Source organism: Phyllobates terribilis, unplaced genomic scaffold, assembly GCF_046119375.1.
Source record: "Phyllobates terribilis strain yellow unplaced genomic scaffold, ASM4611937v1 Scaffold_1049__1_contigs__length_452226, whole genome shotgun sequence".
Classification (NCBI taxonomy): domain Eukaryota; kingdom Metazoa; phylum Chordata; class Amphibia; order Anura; family Dendrobatidae; genus Phyllobates; species Phyllobates terribilis.
In genome coordinates this window covers 41,792-62,529 of record NW_027363809.1, presented here as the reverse complement: position 1 = coordinate 62,529, position 20,738 = coordinate 41,792, and the positions used below count along the sequence as shown (strand labels likewise).

At 45.1% G+C, this 20,738-nt stretch overlaps 16 non-coding genes across 16 annotated transcripts; all 16 read right to left on the bottom strand.

Annotated features, from left to right (window-relative positions):
- Positions 1-433: 433 nt before the first annotated feature.
- Positions 434-624, bottom strand: LOC141242762 (U2 spliceosomal RNA). The gene has a single exon (XR_012307132.1). It is a non-coding gene; the product is annotated as a U2 spliceosomal RNA (small nuclear RNA).
- A 1,121-nt stretch (positions 625-1,745) lies between these two features.
- On the bottom strand, positions 1,746-1,936 carry LOC141242761 (U2 spliceosomal RNA). Its single transcript, XR_012307131.1, has one exon. It is a non-coding gene; the product is annotated as a U2 spliceosomal RNA (small nuclear RNA).
- A 1,120-nt stretch (positions 1,937-3,056) lies between these two features.
- On the bottom strand, positions 3,057-3,247 carry LOC141242760 (U2 spliceosomal RNA). Its single transcript, XR_012307130.1, has one exon. It is a non-coding gene; the product is annotated as a U2 spliceosomal RNA (small nuclear RNA).
- Positions 3,248-4,367: 1,120 nt separating this feature from the next.
- On the bottom strand, positions 4,368-4,558 carry LOC141242758 (U2 spliceosomal RNA). The gene has a single exon (XR_012307128.1). It is a non-coding gene; the product is annotated as a U2 spliceosomal RNA (small nuclear RNA).
- A 1,119-nt stretch (positions 4,559-5,677) lies between these two features.
- LOC141242756 (U2 spliceosomal RNA) lies at positions 5,678-5,868 on the bottom strand. The gene has a single exon (XR_012307127.1). It is a non-coding gene; the product is annotated as a U2 spliceosomal RNA (small nuclear RNA).
- Positions 5,869-6,988: 1,120 nt separating this feature from the next.
- On the bottom strand, positions 6,989-7,179 carry LOC141242755 (U2 spliceosomal RNA). Its single transcript, XR_012307126.1, has one exon. It is a non-coding gene; the product is annotated as a U2 spliceosomal RNA (small nuclear RNA).
- A 1,119-nt stretch (positions 7,180-8,298) lies between these two features.
- Positions 8,299-8,489, bottom strand: LOC141242754 (U2 spliceosomal RNA). Its single transcript, XR_012307125.1, has one exon. It is a non-coding gene; the product is annotated as a U2 spliceosomal RNA (small nuclear RNA).
- A 1,119-nt stretch (positions 8,490-9,608) lies between these two features.
- Positions 9,609-9,799, bottom strand: LOC141242753 (U2 spliceosomal RNA). Its single transcript, XR_012307124.1, has one exon. It is a non-coding gene; the product is annotated as a U2 spliceosomal RNA (small nuclear RNA).
- A 1,120-nt stretch (positions 9,800-10,919) lies between these two features.
- LOC141242752 (U2 spliceosomal RNA) lies at positions 10,920-11,110 on the bottom strand. Its single transcript, XR_012307123.1, has one exon. It is a non-coding gene; the product is annotated as a U2 spliceosomal RNA (small nuclear RNA).
- Positions 11,111-12,229: 1,119 nt separating this feature from the next.
- On the bottom strand, positions 12,230-12,420 carry LOC141242751 (U2 spliceosomal RNA). The gene has a single exon (XR_012307122.1). It is a non-coding gene; the product is annotated as a U2 spliceosomal RNA (small nuclear RNA).
- Positions 12,421-13,541: 1,121 nt separating this feature from the next.
- Positions 13,542-13,732, bottom strand: LOC141242750 (U2 spliceosomal RNA). Its single transcript, XR_012307121.1, has one exon. It is a non-coding gene; the product is annotated as a U2 spliceosomal RNA (small nuclear RNA).
- A 1,119-nt stretch (positions 13,733-14,851) lies between these two features.
- LOC141242749 (U2 spliceosomal RNA) lies at positions 14,852-15,042 on the bottom strand. The gene has a single exon (XR_012307120.1). It is a non-coding gene; the product is annotated as a U2 spliceosomal RNA (small nuclear RNA).
- Positions 15,043-16,162: 1,120 nt separating this feature from the next.
- LOC141242742 (U2 spliceosomal RNA) lies at positions 16,163-16,353 on the bottom strand. Its single transcript, XR_012307119.1, has one exon. It is a non-coding gene; the product is annotated as a U2 spliceosomal RNA (small nuclear RNA).
- Positions 16,354-17,470: 1,117 nt separating this feature from the next.
- Positions 17,471-17,661, bottom strand: LOC141242729 (U2 spliceosomal RNA). The gene has a single exon (XR_012307116.1). It is a non-coding gene; the product is annotated as a U2 spliceosomal RNA (small nuclear RNA).
- A 1,119-nt stretch (positions 17,662-18,780) lies between these two features.
- Positions 18,781-18,971, bottom strand: LOC141242689 (U2 spliceosomal RNA). Its single transcript, XR_012307085.1, has one exon. It is a non-coding gene; the product is annotated as a U2 spliceosomal RNA (small nuclear RNA).
- A 1,119-nt stretch (positions 18,972-20,090) lies between these two features.
- Positions 20,091-20,281, bottom strand: LOC141242717 (U2 spliceosomal RNA). The gene has a single exon (XR_012307108.1). It is a non-coding gene; the product is annotated as a U2 spliceosomal RNA (small nuclear RNA).
- Positions 20,282-20,738: the final 457 nt, after the last annotated feature.

Here is a 20,738-nt window from a genome sequence, read left to right as displayed (position 1 = left end):
TCACATACCTGTTAGCTCAGGTGAGTTTAAAAGGCTGCTGTTGATAACAAGGGCATTTGCTAAATAGATGGTGTGTGTGCAACAATATACTGAAAGGTCAATTATATTGTGCAGCTTATCTCACCACCTGTAGTTATTTAGGTGAAAGCTCCAAAATGCTTGCCTAATATGTCTGTTTATCCAAAAAGAAGTATAGAGGGAGAGCTAGATAGATAGCATTGCATTACATTACATTACATGGCAATGCAATGCACAGTTGCTGAAGTTGAACCAAAATGAGCTTGTCATCTGGCTTCTGCAACTTTTAACATGAAAAATCCAATGAGGAGAAGAAAAGCAAAGCCAAAGAGTCCATCCCAAAATCCGACAAACAAGCAAAATGAACAAAAAGCATTGAATTCAATTCTTTCTGATTTTAGAAACTGCATTAAAGAAGGGGTGCACCGGTCCTGGAGATACTGCAATACCAGGTCAATGCGTGGAGTGGACAGAGCAAGCTCTTTTTCCATCTCCCTGTTCTAAAAATCCATTTAATATATGGTCCCCAGATAGGGGACGTATCAGATATTAAACTGATAAGAACAGATACTACACTTGATCTTAGCCAAAAGGCCGAGAAGCGATAACCAGAATTGGTTTCCGACTACGGTGCCACCCAAGGATTCTGAAAAGTCCATTTGTGGAGATGGCCACCTGGACTCCCGTTAAGAAGACATGCTGTCAACCTCTAGATCCCTCACATGCCTGCACTTTTCGGCTTGCTGCTGCTGCAATCCACGCGTTTTAGATCTGCATAACTCCACCTCTTTTAGCACAGTACCCTCAACCCCCGGCTGTTCCCACCCGCCTCAACACCGTTGGAAGGGAGGAGAACCAATTAAGGCGGGGGGGGGGGTGGAACGAGCAGCTGTCTACCCTTAGCAGGAGGGTTGCTGATTAATTACCTCTCCTGCTGCTGCTGCTGCTGGCTGTCCAGCAGCAGACTGAAGGTGGCTGCTGCTGTGCGCAGGTATATAAAGGCTCAGAGCCTATTATGACACGCGCAGCCAGCGTTCCATTGCCACATTCCGTCTACTGCAGGCGGGATACCTGGATGGCTGAATGTCACTGAGAAGCTCACAGAGACCGCCATAAGCAACAGTTTAAAAGAATGCCACAGACTAATCAACCAAACTTTTTGGGTTGGTTTCTCTTTTATAGTCTGCAGGCATTAAATGAAAGAAGTCAGTGTTCCAGCAGAGGGAGACAACGTTTCAGAAAAGGCATTGTAGCAAACCAAAAAAGAAATTTGAAGCGCAGCAGAGTAACCAGCTCACATACCTGTTAGCTCAGGTGAGTTTAAAAGGCTGCTGTTGATAACAAGGGCATTTGCTAAATAGATGGTGTGTGTGCAACAATATACTGAAAGGTCAATTATATTGTGCAGCTTATCTCACCACCTGTAGTTATTTAGGTGAAAGCTCCAAAATGCTTGCCTAATATGTCTGTTTATCCAAAAGGAAGTATAGAGGGAGAGCTAGATAGATAGCATTGCATTACATTACATTACATGGCAATGCAATGCACAGTTGCTGAAGTTGAACCAAAATGAGCTTGTAATCTGGCTTCTGCAACTTTTAACATGAAAAATCCAATGAGGAGAAGAAAAGCAAAGCCAAAGAGTCCATCCCAAAATCCGACAAACAAGCAAAATGAACAAAAAGCATTGAATTCAATTCTTTCTGATTTTAGAAACTGCATTAAAGAAGGGGTGCACCGGTCCTGGAGATACTGCAATACCAGGTCAATGCGTGGAGTGGACAGAGCAAGCTCTTTTTCCATCTCCCTGTTCTAAAAATCCATTTAATATATGGTCCCCAGATAGGGGACGTATCAGATATTAAACTGATAAGAACAGATACTACACTTGATCTTAGCCAAAAGGCCGAGAAGCGATAACCAGAATTGGTTTCCGACTACGGTGCCACCCAAGGATTCTGAAAAGTCCATTTGTGGAGATGGCCACCTGGACTCCCGTTAAGAAGACATGCTGTCAACCTCTAGATCCCTCACATGCCTGCACTTTTCGGCTTGCTGCTGCTGCAATCCACGCGTTTTAGATCTGCATAACTCCACCTCTTTTAGCACAGTACCCTCAACCCCCGGCTGTTCCCACCCGCCTCAACACCGTTGGAAGGGAGGAGAACCAATTAAGGCGGGGGGGGGGTGGAACGAGCAGCTGTCTACCCTTAGCAGGAGGGTTGCTGATTAATTACCTCTCCTGCTGCTGCTGCTGCTGGCTGTCCAGCAGCAGACTGAAGGTGGCTGCTGCTGTGCGCAGGTATATAAAGGCTCAGAGCCTATTATGACACGCGCAGCCAGCGTTCCATTGCCACATTCCGTCTACTGCAGGCGGGATACCTGGATGGCTGAATGTCACTGAGAAGCTCACAGAGACCGCCATAAGCAACAGTTTAAAAGAATGCCACAGACTAATCAACCAAACTTTTTGGGTTGGTTTCTCTTTTATAGTCTGCAGGCATTAAATGAAAGAAGTCAGTGTTCCAGCAGAGGGAGACAACGTTTCAGAAAAGGCATTGTAGCAAACCAAAAAAGAAATTTGAAGCGCAGCAGAGTAACCAGCTCACATACCTGTTAGCTCAGGTGAGTTTAAAAGGCTGCTGTTGATAACAAGGGCATTTGCTAAATAGATGGTGTGTGTGCAACAATATACTGAAAGGTCAATTATATTGTGCAGCTTATCTCACCACCTGTAGTTATTTAGGTGAAAGCTCCAAAATGCTTGCCTAATATGTCTGTTTATCCAAAAGGAAGTATAGAGGGAGAGCTAGATAGATAGCATTGCATTACATTACATTACATGGCAATGCAATGCACAGTTGCTGAAGTTGAACCAAAATGAGCTTGTAATCTGGCTTCTGCAACTTTTAACATGAAAAATCCAATGAGGAGAAGAAAAGCAAAGCCAAAGAGTCCATCCCAAAATCCGACAAACAAGCAAAATGAACAAAAAGCATTGAATTCAATTCTTTCTGATTTTAGAAACTGCATTAAAGAAGGGGTGCACCGGTCCTGGAGATACTGCAATACCAGGTCAATGCGTGGAGTGGACAGAGCAAGCTCTTTTTCCATCTCCCTGTTCTAAAAATCCATTTAATATATGGTCCCCAGATAGGGGACGTATCAGATATTAAACTGATAAGAACAGATACTACACTTGATCTTAGCCAAAAGGCCGAGAAGCGATAACCAGAATTGGTTTCCGACTACGGTGCCACCCAAGGATTCTGAAAAGTCCATTTGTGGAGATGGCCACCTGGACTCCCGTTAAGAAGACATGCTGTCAACCTCTAGATCCCTCACATGCCTGCACTTTTCGGCTTGCTGCTGCTGCAATCCACGCGTTTTAGATCTGCATAACTCCACCTCTTTTAGCACAGTACCCTCAACCCCCGGCTGTTCCCACCCGCCTCAACACCGTTGGAAGGGAGGAGAACCAATTAAGGCGGGGGGGGGGTGGAACGAGCAGCTGTCTACCCTTAGCAGGAGGGTTGCTGATTAATTACCTCTCCTGCTGCTGCTGCTGCTGGCTGTCCAGCAGCAGACTGAAGGTGGCTGCTGCTGTGCGCAGGTATATAAAGGCTCAGAGCCTATTATGACACGCGCAGCCAGCGTTCCATTGCCACATTCCGTCTACTGCAGGCGGGATACCTGGATGGCTGAATGTCACTGAGAAGCTCACAGAGACCGCCATAAGCAACAGTTTAAAAGAATGCCACAGACTAATCAACCAAACTTTTTGGGTTGGTTTCTCTTTTATAGTCTGCAGGCATTAAATGAAAGAAGTCAGTGTTCCAGCAGAGGGAGACAACGTTTCAGAAAAGGCATTGTAGCAAACCAAAAAAGAAATTTTAAGCGCAGCAGAGTAACCAGCTCACATACCTGTTAGCTCAGGTGAGTTTAAAAGGCTGCTGTTGATAACAAGGGCATTTGCTAAATAGATGGTGTGTGTGCAACAATATACTGAAAGGTCAATTATATTGTGCAGCTTATCTCACCACCTGTAGTTATTTAGGTGAAAGCTCCAAAATGCTTGCCTAATATGTCTGTTTATCCAAAAGGAAGTATAGAGGGAGAGCTAGATAGATAGCATTGCATTACATTACATTACATGGCAATGCAATGCACAGTTGCTGAAGTTGAACCAAAATGAGCTTGTCATCTGGCTTCTGCAACTTTTAACATGAAAAATCCAATGAGGAGAAGAAAAGCAAAGCCAAAGAGTCCATCCCAAAATCCGACAAACAAGCAAAATGAACAAAAAGCATTGAATTCAATTCTTTCTGATTTTAGAAACTGCATTAAAGAAGGGGTGCACCGGTCCTGGAGATACTGCAATACCAGGTCAATGCGTGGAGTGGACAGAGCAAGCTCTTTTTCCATCTCCCTGTTCTAAAAATCCATTTAATATATGGTCCCCAGATAGGGGACGTATCAGATATTAAACTGATAAGAACAGATACTACACTTGATCTTAGCCAAAAGGCCGAGAAGCGATAACCAGAATTGGTTTCCGACTACGGTGCCACCCAAGGATTCTGAAAAGTCCATTTGTGGAGATGGCCACCTGGACTCCCGTTAAGAAGACATGCTGTCAACCTCTAGATCCCTCACATGCCTGCACTTTTCGGCTTGCTGCTGCTGCAATCCACGCGTTTTAGATCTGCATAACTCCACCTCTTTTAGCACAGTACCCTCAACCCCCGGCTGTTCCCACCCGCCTCAACACCGTTGGAAGGGAGGAGAACCAATTAAGGCGGGGGGGGGTGGAACGAGCAGCTGTCTACCCTTAGCAGGAGGGTTGCTGATTAATTACCTCTCCTGCTGCTGCTGCTGCTGGCTGTCCAGCAGCAGACTGAAGGTGGCTGCTGCTGTGCGCAGGTATATAAAGGCTCAGAGCCTATTATGACACGCGCAGCCAGCGTTCCATTGCCACATTCCGTCTACTGCAGGCGGGATACCTGGATGGCTGAATGTCACTGAGAAGCTCACAGAGACCGCCATAAGCAACAGTTTAAAAGAATGCCACAGACTAATCAACCAAACTTTTTGGGTTGGTTTCTCTTTTATAGTCTGCAGGCATTAAATGAAAGAAGTCAGTGTTCCAGCAGAGGGAGACAACGTTTCAGAAAAGGCATTGTAGCAAACCAAAAAAGAAATTTTAAGCGCAGCAGAGTAACCAGCTCACATACCTGTTAGCTCAGGTGAGTTTAAAAGGCTGCTGTTGATAACAAGGGCATTTGCTAAATAGATGGTGTGTGTGCAACAATATACTGAAAGGTCAATTATATTGTGCAGCTTATCTCACCACCTGTAGTTATTTAGGTGAAAGCTCCAAAATGCTTGCCTAATATGTCTGTTTATCCAAAAGGAAGTATAGAGGGAGAGCTAGATAGATAGCATTGCATTACATTACATTACATGGCAATGCAATGCACAGTTGCTGAAGTTGAACCAAAATGAGCTTGTCATCTGGCTTCTGCAACTTTTAACATGAAAAATCCAATGAGGAGAAGAAAAGCAAAGCCAAAGAGTCCATCCCAAAATCCGACAAACAAGCAAAATGAACAAAAAGCATTGAATTCAATTCTTTCTGATTTTAGAAACTGCATTAAAGAAGGGGTGCACCGGTCCTGGAGATACTGCAATACCAGGTCAATGCGTGGAGTGGACAGAGCAAGCTCTTTTTCCATCTCCCTGTTCTAAAAATCCATTTAATATATGGTCCCCAGATAGGGGACGTATCAGATATTAAACTGATAAGAACAGATACTACACTTGATCTTAGCCAAAAGGCCGAGAAGCGATAACCAGAATTGGTTTCCGACTACGGTGCCACCCAAGGATTCTGAAAAGTCCATTTGTGGAGATGGCCACCTGGACTCCCGTTAAGAAGACATGCTGTCAACCTCTAGATCCCTCACATGCCTGCACTTTTCGGCTTGCTGCTGCTGCAATCCACGCGTTTTAGATCTGCATAACTCCACCTCTTTTAGCACAGTACCCTCAACCCCCGGCTGTTCCCACCCGCCTCAACACCGTTGGAAGGGAGGAGAACCAATTAAGGCGGGGGGGGGGTGGAACGAGCAGCTGTCTACCCTTAGCAGGAGGGTTGCTGATTAATTACCTCTCCTGCTGCTGCTGCTGCTGGCTGTCCAGCAGCAGACTGAAGGTGGCTGCTGCTGTGCGCAGGTATATAAAGGCTCAGAGCCTATTATGACACGCGCAGCCAGCGTTCCATTGCCACATTCCGTCTACTGCAGGCGGGATACCTGGATGGCTGAATGTCACTGAGAAGCTCACAGAGACCGCCATAAGCAACAGTTTAAAAGAATGCCACAGACTAATCAACCAAACTTTTTGGGTTGGTTTCTCTTTTATAGTCTGCAGGCATTAAATGAAAGAAGTCAGTGTTCCAGCAGAGGGAGACAACGTTTCAGAAAAGGCATTGTAGCAAACCAAAAAAGAAATTTTAAGCGCAGCAGAGTAACCAGCTCACATACCTGTTAGCTCAGGTGAGTTTAAAAGGCTGCTGTTGATAACAAGGGCATTTGCTAAATAGATGGTGTGTGTGCAACAATATACTGAAAGGTCAATTATATTGTGCAGCTTATCTCACCACCTGTAGTTATTTAGGTGAAAGCTCCAAAATGCTTGCCTAATATGTCTGTTTATCCAAAAGGAAGTATAGAGGGAGAGCTAGATAGATAGCATTGCATTACATTACATTACATGGCAATGCAATGCACAGTTGCTGAAGTTGAACCAAAATGAGCTTGTCATCTGGCTTCTGCAACTTTTAACATGAAAAATCCAATGAGGAGAAGAAAAGCAAAGCCAAAGAGTCCATCCCAAAATCCGACAAACAAGCAAAATGAACAAAAAGCATTGAATTCAATTCTTTCTGATTTTAGAAACTGCATTAAAGAAGGGGTGCACCGGTCCTGGAGATACTGCAATACCAGGTCAATGCGTGGAGTGGACAGAGCAAGCTCTTTTTCCATCTCCCTGTTCTAAAAATCCATTTAATATATGGTCCCCAGATAGGGGACGTATCAGATATTAAACTGATAAGAACAGATACTACACTTGATCTTAGCCAAAAGGCCGAGAAGCGATAACCAGAATTGGTTTCCGACTACGGTGCCACCCAAGGATTCTGAAAAGTCCATTTGTGGAGATGGCCACCTGGACTCCCGTTAAGAAGACATGCTGTCAACCTCTAGATCCCTCACATGCCTGCACTTTTCGGCTTGCTGCTGCTGCAATCCACGCGTTTTAGATCTGCATAACTCCACCTCTTTTAGCACAGTACCCTCAACCCCCGGCTGTTCCCACCCGCCTCAACACCGTTGGAAGGGAGGAGAACCAATTAAGGCGGGGGGGGGTGGAACGAGCAGCTGTCTACCCTTAGCAGGAGGGTTGCTGATTAATTACCTCTCCTGCTGCTGCTGCTGCTGGCTGTCCAGCAGCAGACTGAAGGTGGCTGCTGCTGTGCGCAGGTATATAAAGGCTCAGAGCCTATTATGACACGCGCAGCCAGCGTTCCATTGCCACATTCCGTCTACTGCAGGCGGGATACCTGGATGGCTGAATGTCACTGAGAAGCTCACAGAGACCGCCATAAGCAACAGTTTAAAAGAATGCCACAGACTAATCAACCAAACTTTTTGGGTTGGTTTCTCTTTTATAGTCTGCAGGCATTAAATGAAAGAAGTCAGTGTTCCAGCAGAGGGAGACAACGTTTCAGAAAAGGCATTGTAGCAAACCAAAAAAGAAATTTTAAGCGCAGCAGAGTAACCAGCTCACATACCTGTTAGCTCAGGTGAGTTTAAAAGGCTGCTGTTGATAACAAGGGCATTTGCTAAATAGATGGTGTGTGTGCAACAATATACTGAAAGGTCAATTATATTGTGCAGCTTATCTCACCACCTGTAGTTATTTAGGTGAAAGCTCCAAAATGCTTGCCTAATATGTCTGTTTATCCAAAAAGAAGTATAGAGGGAGAGCTAGATAGATAGCATTGCATTACATTACATTACATGGCAATGCAATGCACAGTTGCTGAAGTTGAACCAAAATGAGCTTGTCATCTGGCTTCTGCAACTTTTAACATGAAACATCCAATGAGGAGAAGAAAAGCAAAGCCAAAGAGTCCATCCCAAAATCCGACAAACAAGCAAAATGAACAAAAAGCATTGAATTCAATTCTTTCTGATTTTAGAAACTGCATTAAAGAAGGGGTGCACCGGTCCTGGAGATACTGCAATACCAGGTCAATGCGTGGAGTGGACAGAGCAAGCTCTTTTTCCATCTCCCTGTTCTAAAAATCCATTTAATATATGGTCCCCAGATAGGGGACGTATCAGATATTAAACTGATAAGAACAGATACTACACTTGATCTTAGCCAAAAGGCCGAGAAGCGATAACCAGAATTGGTTTCCGACTACGGTGCCACCCAAGGATTCTGAAAAGTCCATTTGTGGAGATGGCCACCTGGACTCCCGTTAAGAAGACATGCTGTCAACCTCTAGATCCCTCACATGCCTGCACTTTTCGGCTTGCTGCTGCTGCAATCCACGCGTTTTAGATCTGCATAACTCCACCTCTTTTAGCACAGTACCCTCAACCCCCGGCTGTTCCCACCCGCCTCAACACCGTTGGAAGGGAGGAGAACCAATTAAGGCGGGGGGGGGTGGAACGAGCAGCTGTCTACCCTTAGCAGGAGGGTTGCTGATTAATTACCTCTCCTGCTGCTGCTGCTGCTGGCTGTCCAGCAGCAGACTGAAGGTGGCTGCTGCTGTGCGCAGGTATATAAAGGCTCAGAGCCTATTATGACACGCGCAGCCAGCGTTCCATTGCCACATTCCGTCTACTGCAGGCGGGATACCTGGATGGCTGAATGTCACTGAGAAGCTCACAGAGACCGCCATAAGCAACAGTTTAAAAGAATGCCACAGACTAATCAACCAAACTTTTTGGGTTGGTTTCTCTTTTATAGTCTGCAGGCATTAAATGAAAGAAGTCAGTGTTCCAGCAGAGGGAGACAACGTTTCAGAAAAGGCATTGTAGCAAACCAAAAAAGAAATTTTAAGCGCAGCAGAGTAACCAGCTCACATACCTGTTAGCTCAGGTGAGTTTAAAAGGCTGCTGTTGATAACAAGGGCATTTGCTAAATAGATGGTGTGTGTGCAACAATATACTGAAAGGTCAATTATATTGTGCAGCTTATCTCACCACCTGTAGTTATTTAGGTGAAAGCTCCAAAATGCTTGCCTAATATGTCTGTTTATCCAAAAGGAAGTATAGAGGGAGAGCTAGATAGATAGCATTGCATTACATTACATTACATGGCAATGCAATGCACAGTTGCTGAAGTTGAACCAAAATGAGCTTGTCATCTGGCTTCTGCAACTTTTAACATGAAAAATCCAATGAGGAGAAGAAAAGCAAAGCCAAAGAGTCCATCCCAAAATCCGACAAACAAGCAAAATGAACAAAAAGCATTGAATTCAATTCTTTCTGATTTTAGAAACTGCATTAAAGAAGGGGTGCACCGGTCCTGGAGATACTGCAATACCAGGTCAATGCGTGGAGTGGACAGAGCAAGCTCTTTTTCCATCTCCCTGTTCTAAAAATCCATTTAATATATGGTCCCCAGATAGGGGACGTATCAGATATTAAACTGATAAGAACAGATACTACACTTGATCTTAGCCAAAAGGCCGAGAAGCGATAACCAGAATTGGTTTCCGACTACGGTGCCACCCAAGGATTCTGAAAAGTCCATTTGTGGAGATGGCCACCTGGACTCCCGTTAAGAAGACATGCTGTCAACCTCTAGATCCCTCACATGCCTGCACTTTTCGGCTTGCTGCTGCTGCAATCCACGCGTTTTAGATCTGCATAACTCCACCTCTTTTAGCACAGTACCCTCAACCCCCGGCTGTTCCCACCCGCCTCAACACCGTTGGAAGGGAGGAGAACCAATTAAGGCGGGGGGGGGGTGGAACGAGCAGCTGTCTACCCTTAGCAGGAGGGTTGCTGATTAATTACCTCTCCTGCTGCTGCTGCTGCTGGCTGTCCAGCAGCAGACTGAAGGTGGCTGCTGCTGTGCGCAGGTATATAAAGGCTCAGAGCCTATTATGACACGCGCAGCCAGCGTTCCATTGCCACATTCCGTCTACTGCAGGCGGGATACCTGGATGGCTGAATGTCACTGAGAAGCTCACAGAGACCGCCATAAGCAACAGTTTAAAAGAATGCCACAGACTAATCAACCAAACTTTTTGGGTTGGTTTCTCTTTTATAGTCTGCAGGCATTAAATGAAAGAAGTCAGTGTTCCAGCAGAGGGAGACAACGTTTCAGAAAAGGCATTGTAGCAAACCAAAAAAGAAATTTTAAGCGCAGCAGAGTAACCAGCTCACATACCTGTTAGCTCAGGTGAGTTTAAAAGGCTGCTGTTGATAACAAGGGCATTTGCTAAATAGATGGTGTGTGTGCAACAATATACTGAAAGGTCAATTATATTGTGCAGCTTATCTCACCACCTGTAGTTATTTAGGTGAAAGCTCCAAAATGCTTGCCTAATATGTCTGTTTATCCAAAAGGAAGTATAGAGGGAGAGCTAGATAGATAGCATTGCATTACATTACATTACATGGCAATGCAATGCACAGTTGCTGAAGTTGAACCAAAATGAGCTTGTCATCTGGCTTCTGCAACTTTTAACATGAAAAATCCAATGAGGAGAAGAAAAGCAAAGCCAAAGAGTCCATCCCAAAATCCGACAAACAAGCAAAATGAACAAAAAGCATTGAATTCAATTCTTTCTGATTTTAGAAACTGCATTAAAGAAGGGGTGCACCGGTCCTGGAGATACTGCAATACCAGGTCAATGCGTGGAGTGGACAGAGCAAGCTCTTTTTCCATCTCCCTGTTCTAAAAATCCATTTAATATATGGTCCCCAGATAGGGGACGTATCAGATATTAAACTGATAAGAACAGATACTACACTTGATCTTAGCCAAAAGGCCGAGAAGCGATAACCAGAATTGGTTTCCGACTACGGTGCCACCCAAGGATTCTGAAAAGTCCATTTGTGGAGATGGCCACCTGGACTCCCGTTAAGAAGACATGCTGTCAACCTCTAGATCCCTCACATGCCTGCACTTTTCGGCTTGCTGCTGCTGCAATCCACGCGTTTTAGATCTGCATAACTCCACCTCTTTTAGCACAGTACCCTCAACCCCCGGCTGTTCCCACCCGCCTCAACACCGTTGGAAGGGAGGAGAACCAATTAAGGCGGGGGGGGGTGGAACGAGCAGCTGTCTACCCTTAGCAGGAGGGTTGCTGATTAATTACCTCTCCTGCTGCTGCTGCTGCTGGCTGTCCAGCAGCAGACTGAAGGTGGCTGCTGCTGTGCGCAGGTATATAAAGGCTCAGAGCCTATTATGACACGCGCAGCCAGCGTTCCATTGCCACATTCCGTCTACTGCAGGCGGGATACCTGGATGGCTGAATGTCACTGAGAAGCTCACAGAGACCGCCATAAGCAACAGTTTAAAAGAATGCCACAGACTAATCAACCAAACTTTTTGGGTTGGTTTCTCTTTTATAGTCTGCAGGCATTAAATGAAAGAAGTCAGTGTTCCAGCAGAGGGAGACAACGTTTCAGAAAAGGCATTGTAGCAAACCAAAAAAGAAATTTTAAGCGCAGCAGAGTAACCAGCTCACATACCTGTTAGCTCAGGTGAGTTTAAAAGGCTGCTGTTGATAACAAGGGCATTTGCTAAATAGATGGTGTGTGTGCAACAATATACTGAAAGGTCAATTATATTGTGCAGCTTATCTCACCACCTGTAGTTATTTAGGTGAAAGCTCCAAAATGCTTGCCTAATATGTCTGTTTATCCAAAAAGAAGTATAGAGGGAGAGCTAGATAGATAGCATTGCATTACATTACATTACATGGCAATGCAATGCACAGTTGCTGAAGTTGAACCAAAATGAGCTTGTCATCTGGCTTCTGCAACTTTTAACATGAAACATCCAATGAGGAGAAGAAAAGCAAAGCCAAAGAGTCCATCCCAAAATCCGACAAACAAGCAAAATGAACAAAAAGCATTGAATTCAATTCTTTCTGATTTTAGAAACTGCATTAAAGAAGGGGTGCACCGGTCCTGGAGATACTGCAATACCAGGTCAATGCGTGGAGTGGACAGAGCAAGCTCTTTTTCCATCTCCCTGTTCTAAAAATCCATTTAATATATGGTCCCCAGATAGGGGACGTATCAGATATTAAACTGATAAGAACAGATACTACACTTGATCTTAGCCAAAAGGCCGAGAAGCGATAACCAGAATTGGTTTCCGACTACGGTGCCACCCAAGGATTCTGAAAAGTCCATTTGTGGAGATGGCCACCTGGACTCCCGTTAAGAAGACATGCTGTCAACCTCTAGATCCCTCACATGCCTGCACTTTTCGGCTTGCTGCTGCTGCAATCCACGCGTTTTAGATCTGCATAACTCCACCTCTTTTAGCACAGTACCCTCAACCCCCGGCTGTTCCCACCCGCCTCAACACCGTTGGAAGGGAGGAGAACCAATTAAGGCGGGGGGGGGGGTGGAACGAGCAGCTGTCTACCCTTAGCAGGAGGGTTGCTGATTAATTACCTCTCCTGCTGCTGCTGCTGCTGGCTGTCCAGCAGCAGACTGAAGGTGGTTGCTGCTGTGCGCAGGTATATAAAGGCTCAGAGCCTATTATGACACGCGCAGCCAGCGTTCCATTGCCACATTCCGTCTACTGCAGGCGGGATACCTGGATGGCTGAATGTCACTGAGAAGCTCACAGAGACCGCCATAAGCAACAGTTTAAAAGAATGCCACAGACTAATCAACCAAACTTTTTGGGTTGGTTTCTCTTTTATAGTCTGCAGGCATTAAATGAAAGAAGTCAGTGTTCCAGCAGAGGGAGACAACGTTTCAGAAAAGGCATTGTAGCAAACCAAAAAAGAAATTTTAAGCGCAGCAGAGTAACCAGCTCACATACCTGTTAGCTCAGGTGAGTTTAAAAGGCTGCTGTTGATAACAAGGGCATTTGCTAAATAGATGGTGTGTGTGCAACAATATACTGAAAGGTCAATTATATTGTGCAGCTTATCTCACCACCTGTAGTTATTTAGGTGAAAGCTCCAAAATGCTTGCCTAATATGTCTGTTTATCCAAAAGGAAGTATAGAGGGAGAGCTAGATAGATAGCATTGCATTACATTACATTACATGGCAATGCAATGCACAGTTGCTGAAGTTGAACCAAAATGAGCTTGTCATCTGGCTTCTGCAACTTTTAACATGAAAAATCCAATGAGGAGAAGAAAAGCAAAGCCAAAGAGTCCATCCCAAAATCCGACAAACAAGCAAAATGAACAAAAAGCATTGAATTCAATTCTTTCTGATTTTAGAAACTGCATTAAAGAAGGGGTGCACCGGTCCTGGAGATACTGCAATACCAGGTCAATGCGTGGAGTGGACAGAGCAAGCTCTTTTTCCATCTCCCTGTTCTAAAAATCCATTTAATATATGGTCCCCAGATAGGGGACGTATCAGATATTAAACTGATAAGAACAGATACTACACTTGATCTTAGCCAAAAGGCCGAGAAGCGATAACCAGAATTGGTTTCCGACTACGGTGCCACCCAAGGATTCTGAAAAGTCCATTTGTGGAGATGGCCACCTGGACTCCCGTTAAGAAGACATGCTGTCAACCTCTAGATCCCTCACATGCCTGCACTTTTCGGCTTGCTGCTGCTGCAATCCACGCGTTTTAGATCTGCATAACTCCACCTCTTTTAGCACAGTACCCTCAACCCCCGGCTGTTCCCACCCGCCTCAACACCGTTGGAAGGGAGGAGAACCAATTAAGGCGGGGGGGGGTGGAACGAGCAGCTGTCTACCCTTAGCAGGAGGGTTGCTGATTAATTACCTCTCCTGCTGCTGCTGCTGCTGGCTGTCCAGCAGCAGACTGAAGGTGGCTGCTGCTGTGCGCAGGTATATAAAGGCTCAGAGCCTATTATGACACGCGCAGCCAGCGTTCCATTGCCACATTCCGTCTACTGCAGGCGGGATACCTGGATGGCTGAATGTCACTGAGAAGCTCACAGAGACCGCCATAAGCAACAGTTTAAAAGAATGCCACAGACTAATCAACCAAACTTTTTGGGTTGGTTTCTCTTTTATAGTCTGCAGGCATTAAATGAAAGAAGTCAGTGTTCCAGCAGAGGGAGACAACGTTTCAGAAAAGGCATTGTAGCAAACCAAAAAAGAAATTTTAAGCGCAGCAGAGTAACCAGCTCACATACCTGTTAGCTCAGGTGAGTTTAAAAGGCTGCTGTTGATAACAAGGGCATTTGCTAAATAGATGGTGTGTGTGCAACAATATACTGAAAGGTCAATTATATTGTGCAGCTTATCTCACCACCTGTAGTTATTTAGGTGAAAGCTCCAAAATGCTTGCCTAATATGTCTGTTTATCCAAAAAGAAGTATAGAGGGAGAGCTAGATAGATAGCATTGCATTACATTACATTACATGGCAATGCAATGCACAGTTGCTGAAGTTGAACCAAAATGAGCTTGTCATCTGGCTTCTGCAACTTTTAACATGAAAAATCCAATGAGGAGAAGAAAAGCAAAGCCAAAGAGTCCATCCCAAAATCCGACAAACAAGCAAAATGAACAAAAAGCATTGAATTCAATTCTTTCTGATTTTAGAAACTGCATTAAAGAAGGGGTGCACCGGTCCTGGAGATACTGCAATACCAGGTCAATGCGTGGAGTGGACAGAGCAAGCTCTTTTTCCATCTCCCTGTTCTAAAAATCCATTTAATATATGGTCCCCAGATAGGGGACGTATCAGATATTAAACTGATAAGAACAGATACTACACTTGATCTTAGCCAAAAGGCCGAGAAGCGATAACCAGAATTGGTTTCCGACTACGGTGCCACCCAAGGATTCTGAAAAGTCCATTTGTGGAGATGGCCACCTGGACTCCCGTTAAGAAGACATGCTGTCAACCTCTAGATCCCTCACATGCCTGCACTTTTCGGCTTGCTGCTGCTGCAATCCACGCGTTTTAGATCTGCATAACTCCACCTCTTTTAGCACAGTACCCTCAACCCCCGGCTGTTCCCACCCGCCTCAACACCGTTGGAAGGGAGGAGAACCAATTAAGGCGGGGGGGGGGTGGAACGAGCAGCTGTCTACCCTTAGCAGGAGGGTTGCTGATTAATTACCTCTCCTGCTGCTGCTGCTGCTGGCTGTCCAGCAGCAGACTGAAGGTGGCTGCTGCTGTGCGCAGGTATATAAAGGCTCAGAGCCTATTATGACACGCGCAGCCAGCGTTCCATTGCCACATTCCGTCTACTGCAGGCGGGATACCTGGATGGCTGAATGTCACTGAGAAGCTCACAGAGACCGCCATAAGCAACAGTTTAAAAGAATGCCACAGACTAATCAACCAAACTTTTTGGGTTGGTTTCTCTTTTATAGTCTGCAGGCATTAAATGAAAGAAGTCAGTGTTCCAGCAGAGGGAGACAACGTTTCAGAAAAGGCATTGTAGCAAACCAAAAAAGAAATTTGAAGCGCAGCAGAGTAACCAGCTCACATACCTGTTAGCTCAGGTGAGTTTAAAAGGCTGCTGTTGATAACAAGGGCATTTGCTAAATAGATGGTGTGTGTGCAACAATATACTGAAAGGTCAATTATATTGTGCAGCTTATCTCACCACCTGTAGTTATTTAGGTGAAAGCTCCAAAATGCTTGCCTAATATGTCTGTTTATCCAAAAGGAAGTATAGAGGGAGAGCTAGATAGATAGCATTGCATTACATTACATTACATGGCAATGCAATGCACAGTTGCTGAAGTTGAACCAAAATGAGCTTGTCATCTGGCTTCTGCAACTTTTAACATGAAAAATCCAATGAGGAGAAGAAAAGCAAAGCCAAAGAGTCCATCCCAAAATCCGACAAACAAGCAAAATGAACAAAAAGCATTGAATTCAATTCTTTCTGATTTTAGAAACTGCATTAAAGAAGGGGTGCACCGGTCCTGGAGATACTGCAATACCAGGTCAATGCGTGGAGTGGACAGAGCAAGCTCTTTTTCCATCTCCCTGTTCTAAAAATCCATTTAATATATGGTCCCCAGATAGGGGACGTATCAGATATTAAACTGATAAGAACAGATACTACACTTGATCTTAGCCAAAAGGCCGAGAAGCGATAACCAGAATTGGTTTCCGACTACGGTGCCACCCAAGGATTCTGAAAAGTCCATTTGTGGAGATGGCCACCTGGACTCCCGTTAAGAAGACATGCTGTCAACCTCTAGATCCCTCACATGCCTGCACTTTTCGGCTTGCTGCTGCTGCAATCCACGCGTTTTAGATCTGCATAACTCCACCTCTTTTAGCACAGTACCCTCAACCCCCGGCTGTTCCCACCCGCCTCAACACCGTTGGAAGGGAGGAGAACCAATTAAGGCGGGGGGGGGGTGGAACGAGCAGCTGTCTACCCTTAGCAGGAGGGTTGCTGATTAATTACCTCTCCTGCTGCTGCTGCTGGCTGTCCAGCAGCAGACTGAAGGTGGCTGCTGCTGTGCGCAGGTATATAAAGGCTCAGAGCCTATTATGACACGCGCAGCCAGCGTTCCATTGCCACATTCCGTCTACTGCAGGCGGGATACCTGGATGGCTGAATGTCACTGAGAAGCTCACAGAGACCGCCATAAGCAACAGTTTAAAAGAATGCCACAGACTAATCAACCAAACTTTTTGGGTTGGTTTCTCTTTTATAGTCTGCAGGCATTAAATGAAAGAAGTCAGTGTTCCAGCAGAGGGAGACAACGTTTCAGAAAAGGCATTGTAGCAAACCAAAAAAGAAATTTTAAGCGCAGCAGAGTAACCAGCTCACATACCTGTTAGCTCAGGTGAGTTTAAAAGGCTGCTGTTGATAACAAGGGCATTTGCTAAATAGATGGTGTGTGTGCAACAATATACTGAAAGGTCAATTATATTGTGCAGCTTATCTCACCACCTGTAGTTATTTAGGTGAAAGCTCCAAAATGCTTGCCTAATATGTCTGTTTATCCAAAAGGAAGTATAGAGGGAGAGCTAGATAGATAGCATTGCATTACATTACATTACATGGCAATGCAATGCACAGTTGCTGAAGTTGAACCAAAATGAGCTTGTCATCTGGCTTCTGCAACTTTTAACATGAAAAATCCAATGAGGAGAAGAAAAGCAAAGCCAAAGAGTCCATCCCAAAATCCGACAAACAAGCAAAATGAACAAAAAGCATTGAATTCAATTCTTTCTGATTTTAGAAACTGCATTAAAGAAGGGGTGCACCGGTCCTGGAGATACTGCAATACCAGGTCAATGCGTGGAGTGGACAGAGCAAGCTCTTTTTCCATCTCCCTGTTCTAAAAATCCATTTAATATATGGTCCCCAGATAGGGGACGTATCAGATATTAAACTGATAAGAACAGATACTACACTTGATCTTAGCCAAAAGGCCGAGAAGCGATAACCAGAATTGGTTTCCGACTACGGTGCCACCCAAGGATTCTGAAAAGTCCATTTGTGGAGATGGCCACCTGGACTCCCGTTAAGAAGACATGCTGTCAACCTCTAGATCCCTCACATGCCTGCACTTTTCGGCTTGCTGCTGCTGCAATCCACGCGTTTTAGATCTGCATAACTCCACCTCTTTTAGCACAGTACCCTCAACCCCCGGCTGTTCCCACCCGCCTCAACACCGTTGGAAGGGAGGAGAACCAATTAAGGCGGGGGGGGGTGGAACGAGCAGCTGTCTACCCTTAGCAGGAGGGTTGCTGATTAATTACCTCTCCTGCTGCTGCTGCTGCTGGCTGTCCAGCAGCAGACTGAAGGTGGCTGCTGCTGTGCGCAGGTATATAAAGGCTCAGAGCCTATTATGACACGCGCAGCCAGCGTTCCATTGCCACATTCCGTCTACTGCAGGCGGGATACCTGGATGGCTGAATGTCACTGAGAAGCTCACAGAGACCGCCATAAGCAACAGTTTAAAAGAATGCCACAGACTAATCAACCAAACTTTTTGGGTTGGTTTCTCTTTTATAGTCTGCAGGCATTAAATGAAAGAAGTCAGTGTTCCAGCAGAGGGAGACAACGTTTCAGAAAAGGCATTGTAGCAAACCAAAAAAGAAATTTTAAGCGCAGCAGAGTAACCAGCTCACATACCTGTTAGCTCAGGTGAGTTTAAAAGGCTGCTGTTGATAACAAGGGCATTTGCTAAATAGATGGTGTGTGTGCAACAATATACTGAAAGGTCAATTATATTGTGCAGCTTATCTCACCACCTGTAGTTATTTAGGTGAAAGCTCCAAAATGCTTGCCTAATATGTCTGTTTATCCAAAAAGAAGTATAGAGGGAGAGCTAGATAGATAGCATTGCATTACATTACATTACATGGCAATGCAATGCACAGTTGCTGAAGTTGAACCAAAATGAGCTTGTCATCTGGCTTCTGCAACTTTTAACATGAAAAATCCAATGAGGAGAAGAAAAGCAAAGCCAAAGAGTCCATCCCAAAATCCGACAAACAAGCAAAATGAACAAAAAGCATTGAATTCAATTCTTTCTGATTTTAGAAACTGCATTAAAGAAGGGGTGCACCGGTCCTGGAGATACTGCAATACCATTTCAATGCGTGGAGTGGACAGAGCAAGCTCTTTTTCCATCTCCCTGTTCTAAAAATCCATTTAATATATGGTCCCCAGATAGGGGACGTATCAGATATTAAACTGATAAGAACAGATACTACACTTGATCTTAGCCAAAAGGCCGAGAAGCGATAACCAGAATTGGTTTCCGACTACGGTGCCACCCAAGGATTCTGAAAAGTCCATTTGTGGAGATGGCCACCTGGACTCCCGTTAAGAAGACATGCTGTCAACCTCTAGATCCCTCACATGCCTGCACTTTTCGGCTTGCTGCTGCTGCAATCCACGCGTTTTAGATCTGCATAACTCCACCTCTTTTAGCACAGTACCCTCAACCCCCGGCTGTTCCCACCCGCCTCAACACCGTTGGAAGGGAGGAGAACCAATTAAGGCGGGGGGGGGTGGAACGAGCAGCTGTCTACCCTTAGCAGGAGGGTTGCTGATTAATTACCTCTCCTGCTGCTGCTGCTGCTGGCTGTCCAGCAGCAGACTGAAGGTGGCTGCTGCTGTGCGCAGGTATATAAAGGCTCAGAGCCTATTATGACACGCGCAGCCAGCGTTCCATTGCCACATTCCGTCTACTGCAGGCGGGATACCTGGATGGCTGAATGTCACTGAGAAGCTCACAGAGACCGCCATAAGCAACAGTTTAAAAGAATGCCACAGACTAATCAACCAAACTTTTTGGGTTGGTTTCTCTTTTATAGTCTGCAGGCATTAAATGAAAGAAGTCAGTGTTCCAGCAGAGGGAGACAACGTTTCAGAAAAGGCATTGTAGCAAACCAAAAAAGAAATTTTAAGCGCAGCAGAGTAACCAGCTCACATACCTGTTAGCTCAGGTGAGTTTAAAAGGCTGCTGTTGATAACAAGGGCATTTGCTAAATAGATGGTGTGTGTGCAACAATATACTGAAAGGTCAATTATATTGTGCAGCTTATCTCACCACCTGTAGTTATTTAGGTGAAAGCTCCAAAATGCTTGCCTAATATGTCTGTTTATCCAAAAGGAAGTATAGAGGGAGAGCTAGATAGATAGCATTGCATTACATTACATTACATGGCAATGCAATGCACAGTTGCTGAAGTTGAACCAAAATGAGCTTGTCATCTGGCTTCTGCAACTTTTAACATGAAAAATCCAATGAGGAGAAGAAAAGCAAAGCCAAAGAGTCCATCCCAAAATCCGACAAACAAGCAAAATGAACAAAAAGCATTGAATTCAATTCTTTCTGATTTTAGAAACTGCATTAAAGAAGGGGTGCACCGGTCCTGGAGATACTGCAATACCAGGTCAATGCGTGGAGTGGACAGAGCAAGCTCTTTTTCCATCTCCCTGTTCTAAAAATCCATTTAATATATGGTCCCCAGATAGGGGACGTATCAGATATTAAACTGATAAGAACAGATACTACACTTGATCTTAGCCAAAAGGCCGAGAAGCGATAACCAGAATTGGTTTCCGACTACGGTGCCACCCAAGGATTCTGAAAAGTCCATTTGTGGAGATGGCCACCTGGACTCCCGTTAAGAAGACATGCTGTCAACCTCTAGATCCCTCACATGCCTGCACTTTTCGGCTTGCTGCTGCTGCAATCCACGCGTTTTAGATCTGCATAACTCCACCTCTTTTAGCACAGTACCCTCAACCCCCGGCTGTTCCCACCCGCCTCAACACCGTTGGAAGGGAGGAGAACCAATTAAGGCGGGGGGGGGGTGGAACGAGCAGCTGTCTACCCTTAGCAGGAGGGTTGCTGATTAATTACCTCTCCTGCTGCTGCTGCTGCTGGCTGTCCAGCAGCAGACTGAAGGTGGCTGCTGCTGTGCGCAGGTATATAAAGGCTCAGAGCCTATTATGACACGCGCAGCCAGCGTTCCATTGCCACATTCCGTCTACTGCAGGC